Genomic DNA, 22261 nt, shown 5'->3' on the forward strand with positions numbered 1-22261 from the left:
TGAGCTTAGATTGATCTCTAAATGGCTCAATTTTACTACAATCCAAGATATAGTGTTCGAGTGTGTGTCCCTGCCTATGTTCACACACTTTACACTTTACTTCATCTAGATCCCTATACAAGCCGAACTGCCAGAGATACTTGTAGCCAAGTCTTATACGAGCTGTGACAACATCTGTTAGTCTACTTTGTTACTTGCCCCATACACATGTTTTACTTCACACATTTCATTGTGATGAACAATGGACCTGCTAGTTCCAGTTTGTACAGTTATGGAAGGGATGCGGTGCGCCTTGCACCCAAATGCTTAAACTGCATCAGTAAAGAGGCAAAACAGATTGGTATTAGACTCAACCCCACAAAGACAAAAGCCATGCCCATAAAAATAGCGAAGCCCAACATTTAACTCACAGTACAGAGTCAACCAATTGAATGGGTGGACACTTATCAGTATCTAGGAATAATCCTGGACACACACATGAATTTTAATGCTGAGGTTACTTAAGAGAGCGAACTGCGGCTCGGACGGCAATCCTCAGGTAGCTAACATCCCTCTCTGGAGGAGCTACTCTGCAAGTCCTTCGCACATACTATGTACAGACAGTCAGATTAGTCATCGACTATGCCGCACCTGCACTCACAAGTCTATCACATCATCAGTGGAAAAAGCTTGAAGTTGCCCAAAACAATGGTATGAGAGCCGCACTGGGAGGCCCAATGTGGACCAGGCTTGAAACTCTAAGACTAGAAACGGGTTTGCCCTCTCTTCAAGAAAGAATATCACAAAGAACCGCTGCAATTATCAATAAGATAATTATTTCTCGTGATCCAATCCCAGTATGGCAGGCCTTGGTGGTTGGACTTGGCCAAAACAATGGAAACTCTTGGGCTGCCAGAGCAGGAAATGTCCTAAACAGGCTACATTTAAAAAGCATAATTCTTGATAGAGAGGGTGATCAACCACACCCAAACTACACTTCTTCCGCACCGTGTAAGGAGTCTACCTTCAAAATAGTAATAGAAAGTCTCCCAATGAAAAAAGCTGCCTATGACCCAACAATCCTAAGGCCCATGATAAAAACAAATGTATAGCATTGCAGTAGCAGTAGTCACCCACATCTTCACAGAATATGAGGGTGCTGGTGCTGCTCTTTGCACGACCAGCATACAGGCCTATTGGAGACTGGAAGGGCCAGAATCATCAACCCAAACTGAGCTGTTTGTCATACAACAGGCATTCGCATATGTGATTGCACAAAACACTCAAAATGCAATCATACACACAGACTGAAAAGTTGCACTTCAAATATTAGGACAAAAACAGTGGAAAGACAACGTGGAAATAATTACCACCATTTTGTATCTTGGAGCAGTCGCTAAAGGCAAAGGACTCAACATAACCTTAAACGGGATCCCATCCCATGTTGGAATCCCATTAAATGAGAAAGCCGATGAAATTGCTAAATTGGCAACTCGTCATCCAGTGATACATAAAACAATTCAACCCAGCCTAGAGAACATAAAAAACATCATCACCAAAAAACTCTCACACCTCAACAAAGCTTATCTACACCAGAGAGTAGCTGAAGGTTCGCCCTCTGCAATATGGTATCTTCAGGCAACCAAATTAGAAAGGTTAAATATTTGAAAAGGAATCCACAGGGGAAATAGCTGTTCGATTATATAGACTACATCTAGGTTACAGACACAATTGGGAGATTGGTGAACCCAGACAGAGAGAATGCATCTTCTGCCAAACTGTCACAGAAAAGCCATTACTTCACAATCTCCTGGAGTGTGAAGCAACCAACGACCTTAGAAGAGCTTTAAGAGTCCCCGAATTTTGCAATAATCACCCTGAAGCCATCAACACAACTACTCTTCTGGTCAAAAAAGGTGTCCAGCAGCTGGACATCCTCATAAATACTGTCAAGCAGTATCCTCCCCCGCGATAGTAGATTGACGATTAAATACGACCTCAGAACACTGAAAAGATTTACTGAACAAAAAATTGTACCACTTACGGGCTATTCATGCCCGTGTCATCTATTGGGTGGCTTAATGTTTATCAATCAATCATCTATGGGCCAATAGGTCTTCTGCAGTTACCTTTGTTCTTATGTTCTTATTATTGTTGTTGTTGTTTTAGATTCAGCTACTCAGAACAAAAGTTTCAAGTAGCACAGACTATGGTAAGCCCATAGTGGACATACCTGGCACAGGAGCGGGGCTGGTGTGTGTGTTCTTATTAATATCCTCTTTATTATATACATTCATCCACTTGTACACCTTTATCTTGAGGTTATCTTGAGATGATTTTGGTGCTTAGTGTCCCCGTGGCCCGGTCCTCGACCAGGCCTCCACCCCCAGGAAGCAGCCCGTGACAGCTGACTAACTCCCAGGTACCTATTTACTGCTAGGTAACAGGGGCATCAGGGTGAAAGAAACTCTGCCCATCGTTTCTCGCCGGCGCCTGGGATCGAACCCGATACCACAGGATCACATGCCCAGCGTGCTGTCTGCTCGTCCGGCAGGCTCCCCTATCTATCATGTCTCCTCTAACTCATCACCTTTCAAGCTAATGCAATTTAAACTTTTTCAATCTTTTTTCATATGACAGATTTTTAATTTGTGGGATTAACTTTGTTATCCTACACTGGATGCTTTCTAGTGAATTTATATCCATTCTATAGTACGGCGACCAAAATCGAACAGCATAACCTAAATGGGGCTTAACTAGAGCAAGATATAGCTGAAGAACACCAGGTGTCTTATTAGTAACGCTTCGATTAATAAATCCCAGTGTCCTGTTTGCCTTATTACGAACATTTATGCATTGATTTTTTGGTTTTAAATTCTTACTAGTCATAACTCCAAGATCCCTATTGCAGTCCGACTTCGCAATCTCAACACCATCTAGCTCGTATCTTGTAATTATATCATCATTACCTAGCCTCACAACCTTACATTAGTCAGCATTAAAATCCATCTGCCAATCTTTTGACTACATCAAAACCCTAGTTAGATTGTCTTGAAGTGATAGAGCGTCTTCTTCCGTGTTTATTTCCCTCCCGATTTTTGTACCATCGGCAAATTTGCAAATGTTGCTGCTCAAACCTGAATCTAAATCATTTATATATAATTAGCTGTACCCAGCCACGCATTGCTGTGGCTCAGCAACGTATAAGCGTTACTGAGCCACAACAACCTTCCCCTCTCAACTAGTCCTTCCCAACATCCCCCCTCCCACATCCCCTCGTCCTCCCCACCATCCCCCCCTGTCTCGTCTCTTTATCCTCCCCACCATTCTCCACCCCACCGTCCCCTCGTCCTCATAACCATTCCCCATTTCACTGTACCCTCGTTCCCAACATCCCTAACTTCCCCGTCCCCTCGAGCTTCCCAATATTACCCCTCTGGGAGCCAGTCGGCCAAGTGGACAGCACACTGGATTTGTGATCCTGTGGTCCCGGGTTCGATCCCGGGCGCCGGCGAGAAACAATGGGCAGAGTTTCTTTCACCCTATGCTCCTGTTACCTAGCAGTAAAATAGGTACCTGGGTGTTAGTCATCTGTCACGGGCTGCTTCCTGGGGGTGGAGGCCTGGTCGAGGACCGGGCCGCGGAGACACTAAAGCCCCGAAATCATCTCAAGATAACCTCCCCCTATCCCCTTGCCTCCAACGATTCCCCCCTCCCCCATCCCCTCGTCCTTTCAACCATTCCCCACTACCCCGTACCCTCGTCTTCCCCACCATTTTCCCCCTCCCCGTCCCTTTGTTCTCCCCACTATCTCCCGCTCCACCATCCCCTCGCCCACTTAACCATTCCCCACTCCACCATCTGCTCGTCCTCCCCACCATTAACCTCTCCCCTGTCCCCTTGTTCTCCCCACAATTCCCTACTCCCTCGTCTGATGCATTCCCAAATGATCTGATATTCCCATTAGAAAATTGTGGACATCAAGTGATCTGATGTGCCCATTACTGAAATATAAGAAAAACAGTTAGAAAAACAAAATGAAAAACAATGAAAAATAAAAAAATAAACTATTCTCACAAAACGAATGGTATGGTAAACAACACAGCTCAATTCCAACATAATGTCTCACAAAATATTTAAATCAAAATTAAATAAATCAAAATCTATGAAAATTCAATTTATCAATGAAATCGGAAACATTGAAATGGAATCGTACCATATTTAGTATTGCATGTGTTGCTCTTATGTGCAACAGATGGCGATGTTTAAAAAAAATATGTTTTTACCTTTCACAGGTGTGGCATCTATACAAATACTCACTAAATGAATTGTATGGTAAACAACACAGCTCAATTCCAATGCAATGTCACACAAAATAAGTAAATCAAAATGAAAATAAATCGATATCTATGAAAATTCAATTTGTTAATGCAATTGAAAACACTGAAATCAAATCGTAACATATTTAGTATAGTGTGTGTGTGGCAGTTACGTGCAACAGATGGTACTGTTTAAAAAAAAACATGTTTTTACCTGTCACAGGTGTGGCATGTACAAAGTAGGTATATAAAAACATGTGCATAACCAAATGGAACGTTGTGTCAAAATTTCAAAGCAATTGGTGAAGAACTTTCGGAGATTCCAGTGTGTGTTGCTCTAGGGCTTGGGGTTGTGACTCCCTGATTCCTTTCTTTCTCCCTGCGCTTCCTCCTTGCAGCAACTGCCCTATTTCTCTCGTTCCATGTCATATCCCTCTGTAGGAATACGTGTTTGAACTTCTGTACATTTGCTAGTCCACTCTTCCTTGCTAACAAGTCCTCTCTTGTTCTCTCGCTCTTCAACACCACTTTTATCACTCGATCTCTGTCCTTGTTGTACTGTCCGATCCTGAAAACCTTTTCAATATCTAGGCCAGCCCTCTCCATCTTTACCCCCCTTTAAGGATCTCATTAACTTCATTTTTGTCCTTGTCTCTCCTTTTCACTGGACCGGTCCCTGTTTGCTCCATCATGCCTACTATTACTACTGCTCTTTTTCATTCTATAAGCTGGCTAGTTCATCTAGCTGCTTCCTGAGAAGACGCCACTTCCATGGCAACTTCCCTAACTGCAGACCTAGCTTCAGGGCTCTTTTTAAGCAATTCTGCATGTGAGGGATGTTTTGTAGAAGTCTCCTCAACAGTAGCATTCTCATCTCCCTGAGGTACGGTTTGTGTCAGGTATTGCGGAGGTGTCTCCTTCAGGCATCTTATCTCCTCCTTTGCTGCCGTTAGTTCATCCTGCAGGTTGGCTACTGTCTCCCTCATTACCCTCAGGCCTTCACTGAATTCCTCCGACATTTGCTGAAATGTTCCCCTAATCCAGGCATCCTGTTCCTCCCCGTCCTCTGAGTACGTCCCTACCATGTTTGTCTCCATGCGGTTGCTTCCCCGAGTTAGTCTCCTATCTCCTGTCATGTTTTCTCCCTATGAGAGAGATAGTGGGGGGAGAGAGATAGAGGGATTAGAGAGTATTGCGAGAATAAGTATGTGAGTGTGTGTGAATGGGACTGTGAGTGTCTGTGAGCGGAAGTGTGTGAATGTGAGTGAGTGGGAGTGTGTGAGGGAGTGTGTGTGTGTGTACTCACCTAATTGTACTCACCTAATTGTGCTTGCAGGGGTTGAGCTTTGGCTCTTTGGTCCCGCCTCTCAACTGTCAATCAACTGGTGTACAGATTCCTGAGCCTATTGGGTTCTATCATATCTACATTTGAAACTGTGTATGGAGTCAGCCTCCACCACATCACTTCCTAGTGCATTCCATTTATTAACTACTCTGACACTGAAAAAATTCTTTCTAATGTCTCTGTGGCTCATCTGGGTAATAAGTTTCCACCTGTGTCCCCTTGTTCGTGTCCCACCCGTGCTGAAGAGTTTGTCTTTGTCCACCCTGTCAATTCCCCTGAGAATTTTGTAGGTGGTTATCATGTCTCCCCTTACTCTTCTGTTTTCCAGGGATGTGAGGTTCAGCTCCTTTAGCCTTTCCTCGTAGCTCAATCCTCTCAGTTCCGGGACGAGCATGGTGGCATACCGCTGAATCTTCTCTAACTTTGTCTTGTGTTTAACTAGGTATGGACTCCAGGCTGGAGCTGCATACTCTAGGATTGGTCTTACATATGTGGTATACAGGGTTCTGAAAGATTCCTTACAAAAGTTTCTGAAGGCAGTTCTTATGTTGGCCAGTCTAGCATATGCCGCTGATGATATTCTTTTGATGTGGGCCTCTGGGGACAGGTTCGGTGTGATATCAACCCCCAGATCCTTCTCTCTATTTGACTCTTGCAGGATTTCCCCTCCCAGATGATACCTTGTGTTCAGCCTCCTGCTCCCTTCGCCTAATTTCATCACCTTACACTTTCCTGAGTTGAACTTTAGCAGCCATTTTCTAGACCATTCCTCCAGTTTATCCAGGTCATCCTGTAGTCTCTGTCTATCTTCATCCGTCCTGATTCTTCTCATAATTTTTGCATCATCAGCAAACATTGAGAGGAATGAGTCTATACCCTCTGGAAGATCGTTCACATATATTAGAAACAGGATGGGTCCAAGTACTGAGCCCTGTGGGACTCCGCTGGTGACATCTCGCCACTCTGATGTCTCCCCCCTCTCCGTTACTCGCTGTTTCCTGTTGCTTAAGTACTCCCTTATCCACTGGAACACCTTCCCTTTTACTCCTGCCTGTTGCTCCAACTTTTTTAACAGCCTTTTATGGGGTACTGTGTCAAAGGCTTTTTGGCAATCCAGGAAAATGCAGTCGGCCCACCCTTCTCTTTCCTGCCTAATTTTCGTTGCCTGGTCATAAAATTCTATTAAACCTGTGAGGCACGATTTACCATCTCTGAACCCATGTTGGTGGTGCGTTACAAAGTTATTTCCCTCCAGATGCTCTACGAGCCTTTTCCTCACGATCTTCTCCGTCACCTTGCATGGTATACAAGTTAAGGAAACTGGCCTGTAATTCAGTGCCTCTTGCCTGTCACCCTTTTTGTATATTGGGACCACGTTAGCTGTCTTCCAACTTTCTGGTAAGTCTCCTGTTTCTAGTGACCTGTTATACACCATACAGATTGGCACACTTAGTGCTTCTGCCCCTTCCTTTAGTATCCATGGTGAGATTCTATCAGGCCCAACAGCCTTTGTCACATCCAGCTCCAGCAGACACCTTTTGACCTCATCACTGGTGAGGTCAAATTCCTCCAAGGTTGCTTGGTTTGCTGCCTCCTCGTTTAGTGCAGGGGCTTCTCCTTGTTCTATTGTAAAGACCTCCTGGAATATCTTCTTGAGTTCTTCACACACCTCCTTGTCATTCTCTGTGTATCTGTTCTCCCTTTTCCGCAGCTTCATCACTTGTTCCTTCACTGCTGTTTTCCTCCTGATGTGGCTGTGGAGCAGCTTTGGTTGGGTCTTGGCTTTACTCGCGATGTCATTTTCAAACTCTCTCTCTGCTTCCCTCCTCACTCTGATGTACTCATTTCTGGCCCTCTGGTATCTCTCCCTGCTCTCTGGTGTTCTGTTATTTCTGTAGTTTCTCCATGTTCTTTTACTCAGTTGTGTTGCTACTTTACATTCCTGGTTGAACCATGGGTTTTTCTGTTGTTTTTCGTTTTTCTCCTTTTGGATGGGGATAAACCTGTCTGCAGCTTCCTGGCACTTTTGGGTGACAAAATCCATCATGACCTGCACATTCTTGTCTCTAAGTTCTGTTTCCCATGGTATTTCCCTGAGGAAGTTCCTCATCTCATCATATTTTCCTCTTCGGTAATTCAGTCTTTTCCCCTCCGCTCCCATCCATGGATAGGTTATCCCTACCTCCACCAAGTACGCAAAGGTCAGTACACTGTGGTCACTCATTCCTATGGGGGCTTCAACTTTGACTTCCCTTATTTCTGACTCATTCAGGGTGAATATCAAGTCGAGTCTAGCTGGTTCATCATTGCCTCTCATTCTTGTGGGTTCCTTGACATGCTGGCTCAGAAAATTCCTTGTTGCCACTTCCAAGAGTTTAGCTCGCCACGTATCTGCACCACCATGTGCGTCCCCATTCTCCCAGTCTATCTTTCCATGGTTGAAATCACCCATGATTAAGAGTCTTGAGCCATTCCTGCAGGCAACTGAAGCTGCTCTCTCTATTATATTAATGGTTGCCATGTTGTTCCTATCAAACTCATGTCTAGGTCTTCTGTCATTTAGGGGAGGGTTGTAAATGACTGCCACTATTATCTTAGGTCCACCCATTGTTATAGTTCCTGTTATGTAATCTCTGAATCCGTCACATCCCGGAATTTCCATCTCATCAAAACTCCAGTCCTTCCTTATCAGCAGGGCCACTCCTCCACCTCCTCTCCATTCCCTCTCTTTCCTTACTATATAGTAGTCCTTTGGAAACACAGCATCTGTTATGATTCCTGACAATTTTGTTTCCGTTAGTCCTATTACATCTGGGTTTTCTTCTTGCACCCTTTCTGCCAGTTCACTTGCTTTATTGGTAATCCCATCAATGTTTGAGTACATTACCTTGAAGCTCACTTTCTTATATCCAATTTCACCCACACTCCCTACAAGTGTAGGAGGTTGTTCTATGGTCATTGCGACTTGGGTAGGCTCCTCCTCCTGTGAGGTAGTTGCCAGTCGAGGGTAGGACGGCGGTCAGGGAACAAGTGTAGAAGGTCCGCGAATTACTTCAATATTCTCAGGATATTTACGTACCAGTGAGCCCAAAACATAGTTTTGGGTGGACCTAAGATAATAGTGGCAGTCATTTACAACCCTCCCCTAAATGACAGAAGACCTAGACAGGAGTTTGATAGGAACAACATGGCAACCATTAATATAATAGAGAGAGCAGCTTCAGTTGCCTGCAGGAATGGCTCAAGACTCTTAATCATGGGTGATTTCAACTATGGAAAGATAGACTGTGAGAATGGGGACCCACATGGTGGTGCAGATACGTGGCGAGCTAAACTCTGTGTGTGTGTGTGTGTTTGTGTGTGTGTGTGTGTGTGTGTGTGTGTGTGTGTGTGTGTGTGTGTGTGTGTGTGTGTGTGTGTGTGTGTGTGTGTGTGTGTGTGTGTGTGTGTGTGTACTCACCTAGTTGTACTCACCTAGTTGTGTTTGCAGGGGTTGAGCTCTGGCTTTTTGGTCCCGCCTCTCAACCGTCAATCAACAGGTGTACAGATTCCTGAGCATATTGGGCTCTATCATATCTACACTTGAAACTGTGTATGGAGTCATCCTCCACCACATCACTTCCTAATACATTCCATTTGTCAACCACTCTGACACTAAAAAAATTCTTTCTAATATCTCTGTGGCTCATTTGGGCACTCAGTTTCCACCTGTGTACCCTAGTGCGTGTGCCCCTTGTGTTAATTAACCTGTCTTTATCTACCCAATCAATTTCCTTTAGAATCTTGAATGTGGTGATCATGTCCCCCTAACTCTTCTGTCTTCCAGCGAAGTGAGGTTTAATTCCCGTAGTCTCTCCTCGTAGCTCATACCTCTCAGCTCGGGTACTAGTCTGATGGCAAAAATTTGAACCTTTTCCAGTTTAGTCTTATCCTTGACTAGATATGGACTCCATGCTGGGGCTGCATACTCTAGAATTGGTCTGACATATGTGGTATACAAAGTTCTGAATGCCGTTCTTTTCTTGGCCAGCCTGGCATATGCCGCTGATGTTATCCTCTCGATATGGGCTGCAGGGGACAGGTCTGGCGTGATGTCAACCTCCAGGTCTTTTTCTCTCTCTGACTCTTGAAGAATTTCATCTCCCAGATGATACCTTGTATCTGGCCTCCTGCTCAATACGCCTATCTTCATTACATTTCATTTGCTTGGATTAAACTCTAACAACCATTTGTTCTACTATTTCTTCAGCTTGTCTAGGTCTTCTTGAAGCCTCAAGAAGTCCTACTTTGTCTTAATCCTTCTCATAATTTTGGCATCATCAGCAACATTGAGAGAAATGAATCTATACCCTCCGTGAGATCATTTATGTATTTCAGAAACAAGATAGGACCGAGTACAGAGCCCTGTGGGACTCGACTGGTGACTTCACGCCAAACTGAGGTCTCACCTCTCATCATAACTCTCTGCTTCCTATTGCTTAGGTACTCCCTTATCCACTGGAGCACCTTACCAGCTACTCCGGCCTATCTCTCTAGCTTATGTACCAGCCTCTTATGCGGTACTGTGTCAAAGGCTTTCCGACAATCCAAGAACAGGTGTACCCGCCTCTCAATTGATGTATTTAATTGGTCGCCTCCGTGAATTGGTGTATTTATGAAACAATGAAACACAAAAAGACAAACACAACTTTATTGAAGTTCAGTTAGGCTTCTGGCCTAGGCTTCTTCCGCCCGTCCTTCTCTTTCTTGCTTAATCTTTGTTACCTGGTCGTAGAATTCTATTAAGCCAGTCAGGCAAGATTTACCCTCCCTGAACCCATGTTGGCGATTTGTCACGAAGTCCCTTCTCTCCAGATGTGTTACTAGTTTTTTCTCACAATCTTTTCCATCACCTTGCATGGTATACAAGTCATAGACACTGGCCTATAGTTCAGTGCCTCTTGCCTGTCGCCCTTTTTGTATATTGGGACCACATTTGCCGTCTTCCCTATTTCTGGTAGGTCTCCTGTCTCCAGTGACCTACTATACACTATGGAGAGTGGCAAGCAAAGTGCCTCTGCACACTCTTTCAGTACCCATTGTGAGATCCCGTCTGGACCAACAGCCTTTCTAACATCCAGATCCAGCAGGTGTCTCTTGACCTCCTCTCTCGTAATTTCGAACCCTTTCAAGGCCACTGGTTTACTTTCCCCTCTCCTAGCACAGTGACCTCACCTTGTTCTATTGTGAAGACCTCTTGGAACTTCTTGTTGAGTTCTTCACATACCTCTTTGTCATTCTCTGTATACCTCTCCTCGCCTGTTCTAAGTTTCATTACCTGTTCTTTCACTGTTGTTTTCCTCCTGATGTGACTATGGAGCAGCTTTGGTTTGGTCTTGGCTTTGTTTGCTATATCATTTTCATAATTTTTCTCTGCTTCTCTTCTCACCCTAACATACTCATTCCTGGTTCTCTGGTATCTCTCTCTCTGCTTTCTGGTGTTCTGTTATTCCGGAAGTTCCACCACACCCTCTTGTTCAGCACCTTTTCTTCCATACATGCCCTATTATACCATGGATTCTTCTGTTGCTTCTCGGATTTTTCCCTTTGGGCCGGGATGAACCTGTTTACTGCCTCCTGACACTTTTGGGTGACATAGTCCATTATATCTTGTACAGACTTATCTCTGAGGTCTGTGTCCCAAGGTATTTCCCTCAGGAAACGTCTCAACTCCTCATAGTTCCCCTTTTGGTATGCCAGCCTTTTGTTTCCTAATTCTTTTTTGGAGGAGATAATTCCTAGCTATACCAGGAACTCAAAGTTTAATACACTGTGGTCACTCATTCCCAAGGGTGCTTCCATATTAACTTCCCTTATATCCCACTCATTTAAGGTAAATCATCAGATCGAGCATGGTTGGTTCATCTTCTCCTCTCATTCTTGTTTTTTCCTTGAAGTGCTGGCATAGAAAGTTTCTTGTTGCCACGTCCAGCAGCTTAGCTCTCCATGTTTCTGGGCCTCCATACGGATCCCTGTTCTCCCAGTCTATTTTCCCGTGGTTGAAGTCTCCCATGATTAGCAGTCCAGATCCATTCCTGCTGGCAACAGAAGCTGCTCTATCTATTATGTTAATGGTGGCCATGTTGTTTCTATCATATTCCTGTCTGAGTCTTCTGTCATTCGGTGGTGGATTATATATAACTACGACTATAATTTTTTGTCCTCCAGTTGTTATGGTACCTGCTATGTAGTCACTGAAATCCTCACAAACCTGAATAACCATCTCCTCAAAGTCCCAGCCCTTTCTTACCAGCAGAGCTACAACACCACCGCCTCTTCCTTCTCTCTCTTTTCTTATAACATAATATTCCTGTGGGAACACTGCATTTGTTATGGTTTTCGTTAGCTTTGTTTCTGTGAGTGGTATTATGTCTGTGTTTTCCTCAAGTACCCATTCTTCAAGCTCATTTGCTTTATTTGAAATTCCATCTATGTTAGTGTACATTGCCCTGAGGCTCACTTTCTTCTGTCCCTTCTCAAATCGCCTCCTTGGTGAGTGTTCTGCTGGTGGGGGAAGCTGTTCTATGGGTGTGAGGATTTGTGAGGTGGATAAGAGGGTCTCAGAGGATACTGGGGTGAGGGGCGGGGGGTCAAGTGAAGGGGGAGGGCGACAGGGAGGGTATGGGATGAAAGGGGTGGGAGGACCGGAATGAAAAAGGGGGAAGGGGGACATGGCGGGAGGAGGGGAGGGGTAGAGGGTGGGAATTGGGTGTGGGGGGAGGGAGATTTGGCTGAGCTTTTGAGTGGGGGCAGGGAGGGTTTGGGGCAGAGGGGTTCTCTATGCAGAGGAGTTTGGTGTGGTTGCCCTCCACTCTGGTGTTACTGGGTACCTGGTTGTGGGTTCCCCCCTCACCTCTGGGTATGTTGTGTTGGGAGCTGTGAGTTCCTGGTTTTCTACTCTCGCCCTGCGCTTCTTCCTTGCTTCTGCCACCATGGCTCTCTCCTCCCTCGTCATGTGCCTCTGGAGGAATACTTTTTTTAATTCTCCCACATGTTGCAGGTGGCGTTTCTTTGTGAGAATCATCTCCTTTGTGTTCTCGTTTGCAAACACTCTCTTTAACACACGGTCTCGGTCTTTGTTGTACCTGCCTAGCCTGAAAACCTCTTCAATTCTATGCTCAGCCCCTTCTATCTCTTGTGCCTTCAGTATTTTATTCACTGCTGCACTGTCCTTATCATTCCACTCTATCGTGTTGGAGCCTTCCTGCTCTTTAATTCCCACAGCTACCACTGACCTTTTTCTTTCCATCAGCTGGGTAGTGGAACGTGCTGCTTCCTGTGAGGTGGCTGCTTTCATGGCGACAGCCATCATTGTGGAGATTACTTCAGAGTTTTTTTTTTTTTTTTTTTTTTAGCATTTCTGCAAATGTTGCTTTAAAAGTGGCATTCTCTTCCAGTATACTATTTTCACCTTCCCCCTGGATGATTTTCTGAGTCTCAGCATCAACACTGTTCTCTTTGAGGGTTCTAATCCCTTCTTTTGCTGCTGTCAGCTCTCTTTTCAGGTTGCTTATTTCATTCTTCATTTCCTGCATCAATCCCTACATCTCACTGTTGATGTCCTCCAAAAATTGGGCAAACATTTCCCTCATTTCATCACCTTGAATTTTCCCTGTTCCCCTGTTTCCTCTGACCATCATGCTTGCCTCTGTTCCTGTTATGCTGTGATACGATTTGTCAAAAGGAGGGCAAGCAGGGTGAGAGAGTGAGAGAGAGAGAGAGAGAGAGAGAGAGAGAGAGAGAGAGAGAGAGAGAGAGAGAGCGAGAGAGAGAGAGAGAGAGAGAGAGAGAGAGAGAGAGAGAGAGAGAGAGAGAGAGAGAGAGAGAGAGAGAGAGAGAGAGAGAGAGAGAGAGAGAGAGAGAGAGAGAGAAAGAGGGGTGGGGGGGGGGAGAGAGGGAGAGAAAGAGAGCGGGAGAGATAGAGCGAGATAAAGAGAGAGAGATAGAAAGAGTGGGTGGAAGAGAGATGGGTGAGAGAGAGGGGTGGGGAGAGTGGGGTGAGAGAGATGGGTGAAAGTGGGATGAGAGAGAAGGGTGAGAGAGGGAAGTGAAAAATAGTGGAATAGTGGGGTAAATAGTGAATAACACACACTGACTTTGTGTGTTTGCGCGCGCGTGTGTGTGTGTGCGTGTGTTTGTGTGTGTGTGTTTGTAGGGGGGGGGGGGATTCGTGGGAACCTGGGGGGGAAGGTGGGAGGGGGCAGAGATGGTCTCTTCAGGTCAGGTGGTGGGAGAGGGTGAGGAAGATGGAGGGGGTTCCACTGTGTGGGAGGGTTTTGGGGGTAGGGGGGGGGGAAATATCTGGTATGCTTCAGAGGAAGTGATAAAGAAGGGGGAAGTAATGCCTCGGGGATGTGTGCGTGTGTGTGTACTTGCGTGCGTGTGGTTGCTGGTGGGTGCCCAGTGAGCCCACAAGGGTGGGTGGGGGGGGGGTGAAGTGTTGTCTTCAGATTACAACGGGGGATTAGCGGTTTATATGGGTTCCTAGTGAGCTCATAGTTCTGTCCTTGTTACCTGACTAATATTGTTACCTGACTATACTGACGATTGTATTATTGAATGGAATGCCTTAGTTTTTATGATATGATATTATATAAACCTTCACATTGTTGAAGACTTACGGAGAGACACTTACCAGCCAGCCCCCCTCAAGCACTCTAGGTGAATACACGGCGTGTCGTCGGTAATCCTGTGAGGTCGTCAGGTCTCCACGTGGGTCCCGGCTGGTGCACTGATGCTTCCTCAAGTAATCGATCTTCACTAGCTATCTTCTTTAAATTCACTAAGATAATTCACTACGAGATGTGTTCGATATGTTGCATTACAATGCAACTGTTTGGTTTGCACTGTACCGATTCCCACTGCACAGTACACCCGCTCCCTTGACCCTATTGTTCCCTCGGTATACGCGGACCGTCTCCCCTATACATCTGCTCCCTATCAAGGCTAACCCAAGACTTTGGGTCAGCCTTGTGTGTTTATGTCGGTGTGTGTGTTTATATCTGTATGTGTTTATGGGTGTGTGTGTGTGTGTGTGTGTGTGTGTGTGTGTGTGTGTGTGTGTGTGTGTGTGTGTGTGTGTGTGTGTGTGTGTGTGTGTGTGTGTGTGTGTGTGTGTACTCACCTAATTGTGCTTGCGGTGGTTGAGCTCTGGCTCTTTGGTCCCGCCTCTCAACCGTCAATCAACTGGTGTACAGATTCCTGAGCCTATTGGGCTCTATCATATCTACATTTGAAACTGTGTATGGAGTCAGCCTCCACCACATCACTTCCTAATGCATTCCATTTACTAACTACTCTGACACTGAAAAAGTTCTTTCTAACGTCTCTGTGGCTCATTTGGGTACTCAGCTTCCACCTGTGTCCCCTTGTTCGCGTCCCACCAGTGTTGAATAGTTCATCCTTGTTTACCCGGTCGATTCCCCTGAGGATTTTGTAGGTTGTGATCATGTCCCCCCTTACTCTTCTGTCTTCCAGTGTCGTGAGGTGCATTTCCCGCAGCCTTTCCTCATAACTCATGCCTCTTAGTTCTGGGACTAGTCTAGTAGCATACCTTTGGACTTTTTCCAGCTTCGTCTTGTGCTTGACAAGGTACGGGCTCCATGCTGGGGCCGCATACTCCAGGATTGGTCGTACATATGTGGTGTACAAGATTCTGAATGATTCCTTACACAGGTTCCTGAACGCCGTTCTGATGTTAGCCAGCCTCGCATATGCCGCAGACGTTATTCTCTTTATGTGGGCTTCAGGAGACAGGTTTGGTGTGATATCAACTCCTAGATCTTTCTCTCTGTCTGTTTCATTAAGTACTTCATCTCCTATTCTGTATCCTGTGCCTGGCCTCCTGTTTCCACTTCCTAGTTTCATTACTTTGCATTTACTCGGCTTGAACTTCAACAGCCATTTGTTGGACCATTCACTCAGTCTATCCAGGTCATCTTGTAGCCTCCTACTATCATCCACTGTTTCAATCCTCCTCATAATTTTTGCATCGTCGGCAAACATTGAGAGGAACGAATCTATACCCTCTGGGAGATCATTTACATATACCAGAAACAGTATAGGTCCAAGGACTGACCCCTGCGGGACTCCACTTGTGACGTCTCGCCAATCTGAGACCTCACCCCTCACACAGACTCGTTGTCTCCTGTTGCTTAGGTATTCCTCTATCCACCGGAGTACCTTCCCTCTCACTCCAGCCTGCATCTCCAACTTTCGCACTAGCCTCTTGTGTGGCACTGTATCAAAGGCTTTCTGACAATCCAAAAATATGCAGTCTGCCCACCCTTCTCTTTCTTGCCTTATTTTTGTTGCCTGGTCGTAGAATTCAAGTAACCCTGTGAGGCAGGACCTGCCATCCCTGAACCCATGTTGATGCTGTGTTACAAAGTTCCTGCGCTCCAGATGCTCCACTAGTTTTTTTCGCACAATCTTCTCCATCAGCTTGCATGGTATGCAGGTTAGGGACACTGGCCTGTAGTTCAGTGCCTCCTGTCTATCCCCTTTCTTGTATATCGGGACTACGTTAGCTGCTTTCCAAATATCTGGCAGTTCCCCTGTTGCCAGTGATTTGTTATACACTATGGAGAGTGGTAGGCTCAGTTCTCTTGCTCCTTCCTTTAGAACCCAAGGGGAGATTCCATCTGGGCCTATAGCCTTTGTCACGTCCAACTCTAGTAAACACTTCCTTACTTCCCCACTGGTAATCTCAAACTCTTCCAGTGGTTCCTGGTTAGCTATGCCCTCACTTACCTCTGGAATTTCTCCTTGTTCTAAGGTGAAGACCTCCTGGAATTTCTTATTCAATTCCTCACACACTTCCTTGTCATTTGTAGTGAATCCTTCCGCCCCTATCCTTAATGTCATAACCTGTTCCTTTACTGTTGTTTTTCTCCTAATGTGGCTATGCAACAATTTAGGCTGAGTCTTTGCCTTGCTTGCGATGTCATTTTCGTATTGTCTTTCTGCCTCTCTTCTCATCCTGACATATTCATTCCTGGCATTCTGGTATCTTTCTCTGCTCTCCAGTGTCCTGTTATTCCTATAGTTTCTCCATGCCCTTTTACTTTGCTGCTTAGCTAGCCTACATCTTTGATTAAACCATGGGTTTCTCATCTTCATTTCTCTGTTTTCCTTTTGGACTGGGACAAACTTGTTCGCTGCGTCCTTGCACTTCTGCGTGATGTAATCCATCATATCTTGGGCCGTCTTTCCCCTGAGCTCTGTTTCCCATGCTATATCTGTTAGGAATTTTCTTATCCCCTCATAGTTTCCCTTTCGGTATGCTAACCTTTTGGTTTCGGTATCCCTCCTCGAGTTCAATAACCCTTCTTCAATCAAGTACTCAAACACCAGTACACTGTGGTCGCTCATTCCTACTGGGTCCTCAAAACCGATTTCTCTTATGTCGGAGTCGTTCAGAGTGAAGACTAGGTCGAGTATCGCTGGTTCGTCATTGCCTCTCATCCTTGTGGGTTCTCCGACATGCTGGGTTAAAAAGTTGCTTGTCACCACCTCCAATAGTTTGGCTCTCCACGTATCCTCGCCTCCATGCGGTTCCTTGTTCTCCCAGTCAATCTTTCCGTGATTGAAGTCGCCCATGATGAGCAGGTGGGATCTATTTCTACAGGCAGCAGGCGGCGTGATATCAACTGTGTGTGTGTGTGTGTGTGTATGTGTGTGTGTGTGTGTGTGTGTGTGTGTGTGTGTGTGTGTGTGTGTGTGTGTGTGTGTGTGTGTGTGTGTGTGTGTGTGTGTGTGTGTGTGTGTGTGTGTGTGTGTGTGTGTTCTCACCTAGTTGTGTTTGCGGGGGTTGAGCTCTGGCTCTTTGGTCCCGCCTCTCAACAGTCAATTAACAGGTGTACAGATTCCTGAGCATATTGGGCTCTATCATATCTACACTTGAAACTGTGTATGGAGTCAGCCTCCACCACATCACTTCCTAATGCATTCTATTTGTCAACCACTCTGACACTAAAAAAGTTCTTTCTAATATCTCTGAGGCTCATTTGGGCGCTCAGTTTCCACCTGTGTTCCCTAGTGCGTGTGCCCCTTGTGTTAAATAGCCTGTCTTTATCTACCCATTCCATTCCCTTCAGAATCTTGAATGTGGTGGTCATGTCCCCTTTAACTCTTCTGTCTTCCAACAGAGGTGAGGTTTAATTCCTGTAGTCTCTCCTCGTAGCTCATACCTCTCAGCTCGGGTACTAGTCTGGTGGCCAACCTTTGAACCTTTTCCAGTTTAGTCTTATCCTTGACTAGATATGGACTCCATGTTGGGGCTGCATACTCCAGGATTGGCCTGACATATGTGGTATACAAAGTTCTGAATGATTCTTTACACAAATTTCTGAATGCCGTTCGTATGTTGGCCAGCCTGGCATATGCCGCTGATGTTATCTTCTTGATTTGGGCTGCAGGAGACAGGTCTGGCGTGATATCAACTCCCACTTCTTTTTCTTTCTCTGACTCCTGAAGAATTTCCTCTCCCAGATGATACCTTGTATTTGGCCTCCTGCTCCCTACACCTATCTTCATTACATTACATTTGCTTGGATTAAACTCTAACAACCATTTGTTCGATCATTCCTTCAGTTTGTCTAGGTCTTCTTGAAGCCTCAAATAGTCCTCCTCTGTCTTAATCCTTCTCATAATTTTGGCATCGTCCGCAAACATTGAGAGAAATGAATCGATACCCTCCGGGAGATCATTTACATATATCAGAAACAAGATAAGACCGAGTACAGAGCCCTGTGGGACTCCACTGGTGACTTCACGCCAATCGGAGGTCTCACCCCTCACCGTAACTCTCTGCTTCCTATTGCTTAGATACTCCCTTATCCACTGGAGCACCTTACCAGCTACACCTGCCTGTCACTCCGGCATATGTATCAGCCTTTTATGCAGTACTGTGTCAAAAGCTTTCCGACAATCCAAGAAAATGCAGTCCGCCCAGCCCTCTCTTTCTTGCTTAATCATTGTCACCTGGTCGTAGAATTCTATTAAGCCAGTCAGGCAAGATTTACCCTCCCTGAACCCATGTTGGCGATTTGTCACGAAGTCCCTTCTCTCCAGATGTGCTACCAGGTTTTTTCTCACTATCTTCTCCATCACCTTGCATGGTATACAAGTCAAGTGGTTGAGAGTGTGTGTGTGTTTGTGTGTGTGTGTGTGTGTGTGTGTGTGTGTGTGTGTGTGTGTGTGTGTGTGTGTGTGTGTGTGTGTGTGTGTGTGTGTGTGTGTGTGTGCGTGTGTGTGTGTGTGTGTGTAGTAGATGTGTGTGTGTGTGTGTAGTAGATGTGTGTGTGTGTATGTGTGTAGTGGTTGAGTGTGTGTTTAATGGTTGTGCATGTGTGTGGGAGGGTGTGTGTGTGTGTCAATGCACTCGCCTATTTGTACTCATCTATTTGTGCTTGCGGGGGTTGAGCTTTGACTCTTTCCTCCCGCCTTTCAACCGTCAATCAACTGGTGTACAGGTTTCAGAGCCTATTGGGATCTATCATATCTACACTTGAAACTGTGTATGGCGTCAGCCTCCACCACATCACTTCCTAATGCATTCCATTTGTCAACCACTCTGACACTAAAAAAGTTCTTTCTATTATCTCTGTGGCTCATTTGGGCGCTCAGTTTCCACCTGTGTCCCCTAGTGCGTGTACCCCTTGTGTTAAATAGTGTGTTTGTGTGTTTGTGTGTGTGTGTATGTGTATGTGTATGTGTGTGTGTGTGTGTGTGTGTGTGTGTGTGTGTGTGTGTGTGTGTGTGTGTGTGTGTGTGTGTGTGTGTGTACTCACCTAGTTGTACTCACCTAGTTTTGTTTGCGGGGGTTGAGCTCTGGCTCTTTGGTCCCGCCTCTCAACCGTCAATCAACAGGTGTACAGATTCCTGAGCCTATCGGGCTCTGTCATATCTACATTTGAAACTGTGTATGGAGTCAGCCTCCACCACATCTCTTCCTAATGCATTCCATTTGTCCACCACTCTGACACGAAAAAAGTTCTTTCTAATATCTCTGTGGCTCATTTGGGCACTCAGTTTCCACCTGTGTCCCCTTGTACGTGATCAGCCTTGTGTTAAATAGACTGTCTTTATCTACCCTAACAATTCCCTTCAGAATCTTGAATGTGGTGATCATGTCCCCCCTAACTCTTCTGTCTTCCAGCGAAGTGAGGTTTAATTCCCGTAGTCTCTCCACGTAGCTCATATCTCTCAGCTCGGGTACTAGTCTGGTGGCAAACCTTTGAACCTTTTCCAGTTATTCTTATCCTTGACTAGATATGGACTCCATGCTGGGGCTGCATACTCCAGGATTGGCCTGACATATGTGGTATACAAAGTTCTGAATGATTCTTTACACAAGTTTCTGAATGCCGTTCGTATGTTGGCCAGCCTGGCATATGCCGCTGATGTTATACGCTTGATATGTGCTGCTGAAGACAGGTCTGGCGTGATATCAACCCCCAAGTCTTTTTCCTTCTCTGACTCCTGAAGAATTTCCTCTCCCAGAAGATACCTTGTATCTGGCCTCCTGCTCCCTACACCTATCTTCATTACATTACATTTGGTTGGGTTAAACTCTAACAACCATTTGTTCGACCATTCCTTCAGCTTGTCTAGGTCTTCTTGAAGCCTCAAACAGTCCTCTTCTGTTTTAATCCTTCTCATAATTTTGGCATCGTCCGCAAACATTGAGAGAAATGAATCGATACCCTCCGGGAGATCATTTACATATATCAGAAACAAGATAGGACCGAGTACAGAGCCCTGTGGGACTCCACTGGTGACTTCACGCCAATCAGAGGTCTCACCCCTCACCGTAACTCTCTGCTTCCTATTGCTTAGATACTCCCTTATCCACTGGAGCACCTTACCAGCTACTCCTGCCTGTCTCTCCAGCTTATGTACCAGCCTCTTATGCGGTACTGTGTCAAAGGCTTTCCGACAATCCAAGAAAATGCAGTCCGCCCAGCCCTCTCTTTCTTGCTTAATCTTTGTCACCTGATCGTAGAATTCTATCAAGCCTGTAAGGCAAGATTTACCCTCCCTGAACCCATGTTGGCGATTTGTCACGAAGTCCCTTCTCTCCAGATGTGTTACCAGGTTTTTTTCTCACGATCTTCGCCATCACCTTGCATGGTATACAAGTCAAGGACACTGGCCTGTAGTTCAGTGCCTCTTGTCTGTCACCCTTTTTGTATATTGGGACCACATTCGCCGTCTTCCATATTTCTGGTAGGTCTCCCGTCTCTAGTGACTTACTATACACTATGGAGAGTGGCAAGCAAAGTGCCTCTGCACACTCTTTCAGTACCCATGGTGAGATCCCATCTGGACCAACAGCCTTTCTAACATCCAGATCCAGCAGGTGTCTCTTGACCTCCTCTCTCGTAATTTCGAACTTTTGTGTGTGTATGTGTGTGTGTGTGTGTGTTTACTAGTTGTGTTTACTAGTTGTGTTTTACGGGGGTTGAGCTTTGCTCTTTCGGCCCGCCTCTCAACTGTCAATCAACTGTTTACTAACTACTTTTTTTTTTTTTCCCCCACACCACACACACACACCCCAGGAAGCAGCCCGTGGCAGCTGACTAACTCCCAGGTACCTATTTACTGCTAGGTAACAGGGGCACTTAGGGTGAAAGAAAATTTGCCCATTTGTTTCTGCCTCGTGCGGGAATCGAACCCGCGCCACAGAATTACGAGTCCTGCGCGCTATCCACCAGGCTACGAGACCCCTTTGCATGTGTACTCACCTAATTGTACTCACCTAATTGTGCTTGCGGGGGTTGAGCTCTGGCTCTTTGGTCCCGCCTCTCAACCGTCAATCAACTGGTGTACAGATTCCTGAGCCTACTGGGCTCTATCATATCTACATTTGAAACTGTGTATGGAGTGAGCCTCCACCACATTACTTCCTAATGCATTCCATTTACTAACTACTCTTACACTGAAAAAGTTCTTTCTAACGTCTCTGTGGCTCATTTGGGTACTCAGCTTCCACCTGTGTCCCCTTGTTTGCGTCCCACCAGTGTTGAATAGTTCATCCTTGTTTACCCGGTCGATTCCCCTGAGGATTTTGTAGGTTGTGATCATGTCCCCCCTTACTCTTCTGTCTTCCAGTGTCGTAAGGTGCATTTCCCGCAGCCTTTCCTCATAACTCATGCCTCTTAGTTCTGGGACTAGTCTAGTAGCATACCTTTGGACTTTTTCCAGCTTCGTCTTGTGCTTGACAAGGTACGGGCTCCATGCTGGGGCCGCATACTCCAGGATTGGTCTTACATATGTGGTGTACAAGATTCTGAATGATTCCTTACACAGGTTCCTGAACGCCGTTCTAATGTTAGCCAGCCTCGCATATGCCGCAGATGTTATTCTCTTTATGTGGGCTTCGGGAGACAGGTTTGGTGTGATATCAACTCCTAGATCTTTCTCTCTGTCTGTTTCATTAAGTACTTCATCTCCTATTCTGTATCCTGTGCCTGGCCTCCTGTTTCCACTGCCTAGTTTCATTACTTTGCATTTACTCGGGTTGATCTTCAACAGCCATTTGTTGGACCATTCACTCAGTCTATCCAGGTCATCT

At 45.6% G+C, this 22261-nt stretch overlaps 1 protein-coding gene across 2 annotated transcripts in view; it reads left to right on the forward strand.

The window, feature by feature from the left end:
• The window catches only part of LOC123762225 (uncharacterized), a 184073-nt gene that overhangs the window by 1008 nt on the left and 160804 nt on the right, over positions 1–22261 (forward strand). The gene's annotated exons all lie outside the window — the stretch shown is intronic.

Source organism: Procambarus clarkii, chromosome 2, assembly GCF_040958095.1.
Source record: "Procambarus clarkii isolate CNS0578487 chromosome 2, FALCON_Pclarkii_2.0, whole genome shotgun sequence".
Lineage (NCBI taxonomy): Eukaryota > Metazoa > Arthropoda > Malacostraca > Decapoda > Cambaridae > Procambarus > Procambarus clarkii.